The sequence below is a fragment of the Sinocyclocheilus anshuiensis genome, unplaced genomic scaffold (assembly GCF_001515605.1).
Source record: "Sinocyclocheilus anshuiensis isolate Anshui unplaced genomic scaffold, SAMN03320099.WGS_v1.1 scaffold2652, whole genome shotgun sequence".
Taxonomy (NCBI): Eukaryota; Metazoa; Chordata; class Actinopteri; order Cypriniformes; family Cyprinidae; genus Sinocyclocheilus; species Sinocyclocheilus anshuiensis.
In genome coordinates, this window is record NW_015542490.1 from 61,485 (window position 1) to 72,290 (window position 10,806).

Sequence of the window (10,806 nt, forward strand, 5' to 3'; positions counted from 1 at the left end):
GGGGGGGGGAAATTAACCAATCCAGTCAACTGGGACATGCAATATTGTTTACGCTCACCTTACCATATTTTTCTCCACACTACTGCTGTGGCTCTCATGATTCAGACATATATATATATATATATATATATATATATATGTATATATATATATATATAACAATTTTTTTAAATAAATGTTGTTCTTTTGAGCTTTATATTCATTAAATAATCTTGAAAAGAAAATATAACATGGTTTCCACAAAATTGACTATAATAAGAAATATTTATTGAGCAGCAAATCAGCATATTACAATGATTTCTGAAGGATCATGTGGCACTGAAGACTGGAGTATTGATGCTGAAAATTCAGCTTTGACATCACATGAATAAATTAAATATATTTACAAAACAGCAATTTGAAACTGTAATAATAATGTAATAGTATTCCTGTTTTAAAAGGTTTTAAAAGTCATAACAGTAAGGAAACAACCAAAACATCCTAGCAACCCCATAGCAACATACTAAAACCTCTTGAGAAACAAACCCTACAGCCACTGAAAAGAAAATCCTCTCAGCTTTTTTTTGCCATTCTTAAAAAAGCGGCAGTCTGCGGATTACAACAGGCTTTATTGGTTTACTTCGTACCGAGAATCAGGAAATTGAAGATGTCATTCCCTCTTAAGTGCCAGGGTCAACAAGTGGATGCTGAAAAAGAAGTCAAGCGTTTGCATTGGCGTAGAGTCTGAGCTCTGCATGGGCTCAATTGAATAGAGAAATAAGTTTTTTTCACTGTTTCTCACACATGGGTCAAGGGCCAAAACGACACCAGAGTCAAATACTGATGAAAATAGAAACAAATAATTTAACTGCAGATACAGAAAACAGTGACTCTTCTTGTTTTTCATGAAAGAAAATAAGGAAAGAAAGTAAGTCACGTCTTCACTAATACACTTTGATTGTCTACGGCAATGCAATACATGGAGAAACATTAAAAACACTTTGTTTTGAAGGTATAGCCACAAGACTTTGACATTATACACTACTGGTCAAAAATGTGTGTGGGTGGGGGTTGAAAGCAATGAATACTTTCATTCAACAAGGATGCATTAAATTGATCAAAAATAGTAAAAGACATTTATAATTTTTCACAAAAATATTAAGCAGCACATCTGTTTTCAACGTTGATGATAATAAGAAATGTGACACTGAAGACTGGAGTAATTGGCTGCTGAATATTCTACTTTGTGATCACAGGAATAAATTACATTTTCAAATATACTTAAATAGAAAACAGCTATTTAAAATTTGAATAATATTTCACAATATTGCCATTTTACTATATTTTGGTCAAATAAATGCAGCCTTAGTGAGCATTAGAGACTTATTTCAAAAACATTACAAAACATTTTCCGGGCACACACTTTTGAATGGCAGTGTACAGTATGTGACAAGACTAGTGTTATAAAATCACTTACTAAACCTACTAACGAAACAGAAAGTAACTTCTTACATCATGAAAAGTCCATACAAATAGTTCATCCTCATAGAAAAGTAGATCTCACTGCTAAAATATATATAAAAAAAAAAGACAAAAATATATATAAAAACATATATACAGTATATATATATATATATATATATATATATTATTTTTTTGCTTTTAAACTCTTCAGAACATCTTATTAGACAGATTTCTATTGTGTGCGCATTACTGAACGGTACAATCATTTTTTGCTTGATTTTATGAACTGAGGAACATATTGAAATTATTGGCTGTGGTAACAGAGCTTAGCTTGTTTTGAATGCTGCATCCGGTCCATTTGATAAAGTTTATGGATGCAAAGCTGACTGAGGTTGTCAGTCCCAAATATCTAATTTAGTGTTCCACCAAAGAAAGAAACAAAGTCACAAAGGTTTTGAACAACATAAGGGTGAGTAAACTATCTGAATTTTTGGTGAGCTATCTCTTTCAATAGGAATGTTCCTAAATTAAGAGTAGCATTGTATAAACATCTTGATACCTATGAACAAAAGACCAGATGTGTGAATAATTACTGTATTAGTAAAGAAAATGATTCGGTCAAAGATAGAAAGTTATCCATGTGATCCAATTAGAGGCTTTTATAAATAATAATTGTCTTAACATTGGAATATTCCACCAAGAAAGAAACTTTTTCTGTTCTGAATAAAGTTCAAGTCTAGACATCAGAGCAATGACGACATTAATTAACAGGAAATATTCTCACTCCCTCAGCTCGCATAAACTCTCCAACCAAACTTAATTTCGGTTGAAGATGATTAATAATTTGATCATATTCTCAGGTCTACCAGCAGTAATTTTCTATCAAACTTAAATGTCAGATGGAAGCCTGGGTCAAATGCAGTGCCATATGGTTCTCGACAGAGGTGTGAGCTGACGCATAAATGATAAGCATTTAAAGGACATGCTTTAAAATTATTTTCCACCAAACCAGGGCTATGAAACAATGAAAAATTAATGTAGAACAAATTTACATACGCTACCTTTTGAAATGAGCTCAAACCACAGCAGAGTGTTAATGAAAAGATTATGCACTACAGTCAGCATAGCTCAAATTATTTAGAACAACACTTAAATTAGCTTATAAATATTCAATGTCCTGATATTTTACAGGTGCAGTAACCTTGAGCAGAGGCAGCCAACAGACCACCTAACATCATTTTCATTAATTCATTATCAATCGAGCAGTTGACTCACTCCATGAGAGCTGAAACTAAACTTATGCTCTATGGGGGCTCTATGTTGTGATAGCAACATTTCTAGATAACACCCTCTTTTGACTAATAACGTTAACAAAGCCACTGCTCAGACTTTTAGGAAAAAATGATGACAATTTTATATAAAAAAATATATATAATTAGAACCGAATTTAACTAATTATATGATACATAATTATTTTTTAAATATATTCAACTTATTAAATACACAACATATTAAGAAAATACTTATAGTAGTATCAATAATAATAATAATAATAATAATAATAATGTGTGTGTTTAAAAAAATCATACCGTGAAAATTTTCTGTCAATACATAGAGTTAATTATTAAAGGTTCAGAGCGCTTCCGCAGTCATTACACAACATGAAGAAAGATGCGTAAAAACGCACGGCTCCGCGCTTCAGCTGCCCGGCTGTTTCTCAGTTGACTGCCACCATCGTGTGGAGAGGGAACGAAATAACTCAAAACGCTCATTCACGCTTCAAAAACACAAAAATCAGTCAAGAAACAAGATCGTTTCAAGAGACGGACTGAAACATATCTGTATTCAGGCACGTAACAGTGTGCGCAGACGCGTAATGGCGCAGCAAACAGTGATTTATCATTAGGCTAGTGGATTTCTGATGTCAGTCTTCCCTAATGATACATCTCTGATGAATGCTTTGACATATTTTGATTGATAAGGCTCCTTAAACACACATATAAAATTTAATTATCATGAATTGCGCCAGGATGTAATTTGGGCACTTAAGAGTTTAGCACAGAAGTATTTGCGCTGCCTGAGTGAGAATAAAGGATCACTGCGACTTTATCGCTTTAAAAAATACTGAATGCACTCGCATGTGTCCATGGATTAAATTAAATGCTATGCTAGAACATAAAGCTATCCAACAAGTTTGATATGACAGATGGATAAGCACTTTTACGCACGGGAGTTGGACGCTCACCTGACTGCGAGGTGCACAGGGGAACAATCACAGCAGTAAGGATGAGGACGACGATGATGTCAGATCGCATTTTGATCATATGAAGAGGCTGCATATCCATTTCTTCACATGTCCACTCCAAAGTCCCGTTGGTGAGCTGTCAAATGTCTTTCAGCCTGTGCGTCTTTGCGCAGCTGTTCACATAGAGCGCATGGTCTGAAGTCGCGCCTTGGTGTATGTCTGCAAGTAAAACTGGATCACTTGATTATATGACAGAGGTGAAAGTGACTTATTCATTGACTAAATGTGACTGCGTTGGGACTGTCATCACTCTGCGCTGAATTCCGGACCGAGTTACGGTCTCCGTGCCCGGGCGCGCGCCTTGAGCGCTTGAACACCGCCCACCTAAGCACTGATTGGACAGAATAGTGAATTAATTAAGGTGAAGCACGCCCCCAAACACAGAACTGTTATTATGTGGGGATTTAATTATTATACTACAGAATCCAGTCATAGTTCGTAAGGAATGAATATTTAATTCCAATCTTTAAGTTTCATACAATTTCCACGTAATTTTACAACCAAGAAAAGTTCTCATATTTGATTTGTTTTTCTTTTTTTTTTTTTTATCAAATAGCATCAACTTTGCAAATCTTAATGCTTTTTTAAAGATAGTTATTGAACATGTAAAATGACAATAACTGGTATTCTACGAAGAACGATGTGGCCTGCATATCATGGTAGAAGAATATGGTAATCATTCAGTACCGTGGTATTAACACATTATCATAATTTGTAAGGGCTGAGGTTTATCGTATCTATTTTAGCCTTTGAAAATAGAGATTTCTAATAAATATTTTAACATATGCAAGTATTCCTTCAATATGCTTTTCTACACATGCGCAAGATAGACAAAATATGCAGAACCATTTTTTGAAACAATAGCGCCATCTGGTGCAAATATAAAAACAAACACAATGGCTGTGTCAAAAACCTGTCTGGAATAGCATACTTGTGCAGTAGGGTGAATTCTAGATTGCAATATACCTGAAATCACCCTATACTGCACCTACAGTGCATAGTATGCTTCTCTTTTTTTTTTGTATGCATTGAACACCAAAATGTGCAATATACAACAAAGAAGGATATAGTGAATACAGGATTGATAATGTGATTAACATTACCTTTCATGTTTCCAGTGTTAGTGAACCACACAATAAAAGATGAAGATTTTTTTTTACATCTCATTATCTGAATATTATTATGTGACTGCAAAGATTTAGTTTTTACACAAAATTAGACTATTTAAAATAATTAAAATACAATATATAGAACATCTTAAAATAGAATATATTAAATAGTATTATTATTATTATTTCTACAATGGTTAATAGATACAATACTACTGATTATAAAATGTTCTATTCTATAATATGTAGTTCTATAAACTATTTTGTAAAAGTCATATTCAGTGTATACTAAACAGCATGATATGCAGTGCATTGGTATTCAAACACAGCCTTAAAACTCAAATACAGACGACTTTTAAAATCTAAAGATTTTAATACACTAGGTATCATAAACTTAATGACTTTGTAAATGGTTAAAAAGAAAAACTGACTTTAAAGTCCCTCCAAACACAACAAACTCACAAAAAAATATGTGCCTTGATGCTAGGTGATGCATGATAACTGAAAACAACGTGTTCTGTAATCGTCTGACTGGATGAAATCAAAGTCTGAAGCTAAGAAATCGGAGTCTGTGCCCATGCTTTTCTGTGAAATCTGTCAACTTTGATCTGCAGACTGACTCTGACTTTCAGCATCCAGTGTCAACTCCTCCAGACTGCAAATCTGGTCAAAAATCATGTAGTGCATTCCAGTCTTGAGTGAGCTGCAAGCCTAGTTTGGGCATCATAGGCAAATTTGCAATATTTAATATCCAAAAATGACTAGATAGGAAGCTTATTAGGTTTTGAGACACAGCCAATGACAGCAGACTCACATTTAGCTCTAATCAGGCAATATGCGAGTATTCCTTTCTAAAAAGAGGCATAGTAAGCTGCCTACCAAGGTCATGTTTTTAGGCATCATAGGCAAATTATCATTATATAATGCCCAAGAATGTGTTTTGGTAGGAAGTTCATTAAATTCTGAGACAAAGCCAATATTAATCTACTAAAGACAAAGCTCCAATTCTATACCCTTTTCCAATCATTGCCCTACTGCAATGATTGCCCTTCCCTGCAGACTACCTAACATTTCTGTGCAAATTCACATTATACAATACTTAAAAATTCTGTCTAGGTAAGCAGCTCACTAGACTGAAACAAAGCCAATGATAACATATGCACAATGCTCTTAAAAAATGATAAAAGCAAACTGTAAAAGTTTACACACAAAATTACTCCAAATCTTTACTTAGTGGTAGAATTCCTCTTTAATATACTTTACAAATGGATATTCACCTCTAAGGAGAAAAAGAAATCAAATGAAATAAAGTAAATCCTTACTAATTGAACAGGCTTTATGGCTGAGCAGTTCAGTAGCCCAGTGCATGCTACCAAATCAGACATGTATTAAAATCCCAGTCTCCCACGCTCAAACACACACACTCACACGTTCACACAAACACAGTACAAGCATACGGGTATTCTTGTGTACATGCACACATCGGTAAAGCTGAACGTGTATACACTGACAAAAATGCATTCGAGAGCAAGAGCGAATCTCACAAAACCCGTCCAGAACATGTCCAGGTTATATTCGACCCCAAAATTAAAAGTAATAAGAAATAATATTTAGGTTTTTTTTAATTTATTTTTATTATTATTTGATCATTAAACATAATTTCCACAAAATTTTCACTGCCTTAACGCAGAAAAAGATTATATAATGTTTAAAATTGGGGAAAACATGCTTAATTTATCATAAAAAAAATAAAAATCTTTATCAGTACCTCTTAATTACATGCAAAACAGAATTTCTTGTTTTTACCCTTTGATTTTGGGGTAAAATGTTGGGATGCTTATTTCTGCCACCTGACAATAATAATAGTAATAAAAATAATAATAATAATAATAAAGGGAATTGTGACTTTTTATCTCAAAATTCAAACTTTTTCTCGCAATTCTGAGTTTACATCTTACAATTCTGATATTGTTTTTCTCTCAATTCTAAGAAAAAAAGAACTGTGAGATGTTAACTCGCAATTGTGAGATATAAACTAAATTCTGAGAATATAAGTACAAATTATGAGATTTAAACTCGCAATTGCGAGAACAAAAGTCAGAATTGTGAGAATAAAAGTTGCAATTATCTTTTTCTATTTTTTATTCTGTGGCAAAAAAAATTGAATTGCGAGATATAAACTTGAAATTGTGAGAAAGTAAGTCAGAATTCCTAGTTTATATCTCGTAATTCAGACTTTTCCCCTCAGAATTCGGACTTTCTCTCAATTCTGAGTTCATATTTTTTTTGCAGTTAAAAGGTCACAATTACCTTTTTTCTTTTTCTTTTTAATTCCGTGGCAGAAATGGGCTTCCATATAAATGTGACCCAGACATTCGTAAGATTCACACACAAACATCTCACAGATTTGAACTGAAACAGTTTCATAACTCACTCAGAGGCACCCACAGATATTCTGATATTTGTGCATGTGCACATGTGATACGGAGTAGTCTGATAACTGCAGTGACTTTACATGAAGGGAGGTGCCGAGTTACAAGTAATGGCCTTAAAGAATCCGCTCAGAAATCCACCGACGTATTCTGCGGGACATCAGTGCTATATGTTTTTGCGATTCCTCATAGGTGGACTCCTCCCCCAGAACGAATGAACCAATGGAACTTTGGAATTTCTATGACATCACTCAAGAACAAATTAATCTCAGTGTTTGTAGGTTGTCAAGTTTTGAGAAGAAGCAGGCTGCAGAAGTTGGCTTAGAACATATGTCCAGTTATATGTGGCAAAAAAACACAGAGGCACTAGTATAGGAGGTGACATCAGAGAGGTTATACGTCCTCATTTTCATGATCACCATCTTTGTACTTCTTTTTGTCCTTTTCTTTTTTTTTGTGGGGGGTGGGGGGAGTAAAAGCAAACTTGACTGAGACAAACCTGCAAGAATGTCAGCTTCAAAAAAAAAAAAAAAAAAAAAAAAAAAACCCATCAGAAATGGACAGTAAGGCCCACCCCTCCCAAATCTGGATCAGGGACTCGTGGCGTCATTCATTATGTATTTTAACTTTCGTCTTTCCCCAAGTATGTCTTAATAGTTTGAGATTCAGTCTGGACTGACGTGCATCTGCAAAGTCACATGCATGTGAGAGTGGCTCGACAGAGACATCATCTTGCATAGTTTTTGATGAAGTCCTGAACTTTGTTCCTGAAATCCTCCTAAAACAGGAAGCATTAAGGAAATTGATGGGGTTGGATAAAACACGAACCCGCAAATGCTCTGCACACAGGGCTAGGTGATATATTGAACATTTATGTTATATTCACTACTATGTTGTTGCCAATATACATAATATCGGGATGACTGTATTTTGTTTTATCTTTAACATTACGTTTCCAAAAGACTGTGCCAATAGACTTGTTTGTAAACGTGTTTAGATGTGTGCTGGGGCTCTACCTTGTCCCGTAAATGATGTTCTGCTGCATCTATATTCAGTGGGTCATCAAAGTTAAGAAGATCCTGTGAGAGAAACAAACGTCTATTGGTGTTTACATTCTAAAGCATAAAACACTAATGATCAAATATGGTTCCTGAAGACAGTGTGTGTACTTACAGTGAAGAGTGAATTCAGTCCCCATACTACATCCTAGAGACAAAAATGGGTGGAAAAATACAGATTAGCCATCACATTTAAAGGTGCTGTATGTAATTTTGGTAACACTTTATTTTAGGGTCTCTTAACTAGTTGCTTATTAGCATGCATATTACTAGAATATTAGCCATTTATTAGTACTAATTAAGCACATATGAATGCCTTATTCTACATGACCTTATTCTACATCCCTAATCCTACCCAATTCCTAAACTTAACAACTACCTTACTAACTATTAATAAGCAGCAAATTAGCCATTTATTGAGGGAAAAGTCGTAGTTAATAGTAAATAAGTGTTCCCTATTCAAAAGTGCTACCGTAATTTTTTGACTACTAAAACATAAAAATACCATATTTTTGCAGATATTTAGGAAACATGTTTTCACATATTTGTTTCTCCGAAAAAAAAAACAATGCTACTGTAGTACAGCCAGTTATTTGGCTTTGAAATGTGCGTTACATGTTGGAATGTCTGTTTTTGTTTTGGTCTGCGTGATTCCGCCCCCTGCCAGTTTAGCTAATAGGATTTCAACACCCTGTGGTTGCCAGTTGGCGGGAAAACACAGTGTATTGCAGCTATTGAAGCCAGAAAACGAACTGGGTCAGAGATCGCTGATTCTACTGGACCTGAAAAGTCTCAGAATCCATCTAAAAAGCTCTATGACCAGATACATATTAAACACGGATAAAACAACTCATCACCTTACACTGTAAGGCTCATTGGGTAACACTCGTTCCTTGTGGCATCTGGCAACCCACGTGAGCGTCACGTCTGAAGAGGGGTGGCAGGAGAAACATGCTCTCCTTTTTTTCTCTCTTTTTTTTTACTGCAGCAGTGTTGGGGAAAGTTACTTTTAAAAGTAATGCATTATAATATTGCGTTACTCCATAAAAAAGTAACTAATTACGTTACTTAGTTACTTTTTATGGAAAGTAATGCGTTACATTACTTTAGCGTTACTTTTTAAATCTGGACAGGGCTTGCTTGTTTGTTTTTAAAATAAAAAAGTTCTATTTTTGGCAAATATAAAAGCCTTTTCACACCAAAAGTGAAATGAATAAGCCTCAGGTTGAAGGGAAACATCCAGTACCATCAATTGAATGCTCTCGCAATAAACTTGCAACAAAAAGCAGAGATGTATACAATATCATTTAAAGATCACAAATACAGCTGTAAAAAGAATCAAAACAATCTGGAGTCTGATGCATTAAGACATGAATAGATGACAAAAACAGACACATACCTCAGACAGATCTCCCCAGTTTCTGCAATGTTTGGGTGCCATATTCTAGTCAAGCACTTGACTTTGGGAGGCTGTGGAAAACAGAACATGGTTTGTTATCTAACAGCCCTACCTGGGTGCATGTCTGAATTTGTGTCTGGTTTATAGAAAAAAAGTTTATTTCATTTTAAACTTGTATGATTTAATTTGCCTCAATGGAACAGAAAAGAAGATATTTTGCAGATTGTCCAAGCTCCTGTACAAATAAAATGAAAATGAACAAGACTAAAAGCACCATGAAAAGTACAATAGAAGTAGTCTAAGATCAATTGTACATTTCATTTAAATTACTCTATAATTTACTTCGTCACTTACCTCAGATATATAATCACTGTATAATGCTATACGTAATGTCTTTGCCTCTGTAATATTTCATGGTTTTGCTCTAAACTTGGATACCAGGATTGAGGGTCCATGTCTGAATCTATTCACAGCCTTTGCTGGGCTATTACAGGTGCTGTGAGGTCAAGGATGGGATGCTATATATGTGTGCATTTGTGTGGGCATGCTCAGGCAGCTATTTATTGAATTCAGACACTGCAGAGCATCAGTAATGCCCGCAAACATCTATTTAACAGCCCCGCTTACAAATGGACTAATAAAATCATCGTAGCACTGAGAGTGAATAAGTGTGGCATTACCTCTTTACTTCATGATATGTCACAGGCACTTACCACCATATTATAGGCTTCAGGAACTTCAATCTCAAACTGAAACTTTCCACCAAGGTAATAGCCTTCATCTGATGAGATGTTTTGCAGAAATGTAAAGTTATATTTTCACTTGCAAAATACAAAAAAATTGACAGCAAAGAAAAAAGACAAGCAAAGGCCTATTCACACAAAGAGCAGCATCAAAAAAATATATGATTTGGTATATGAAAATTTTCAATGATTTTTGTTTTTTTTGCTCTGCTGGTTCCAGACACATGACTCAAAATATAAGATATATATTAGTGCTGGGCGATATGACCAAAAATTTATATCATGGTATTTTTCAAAATTATACCGGTTTCACGGTA

The 10,806-nt window shown here is 34.5% G+C and overlaps 1 pseudogene; it reads right to left on the minus strand.

Annotated features, from left to right (window-relative positions):
- Positions 1-7,718: 7,718 nt before the first annotated feature.
- LOC107694060 (NEDD8-conjugating enzyme UBE2F-like) overlaps positions 7,719-10,806 on the minus strand; it is a 14,553-nt pseudogene continuing 11,465 nt past the window's right edge.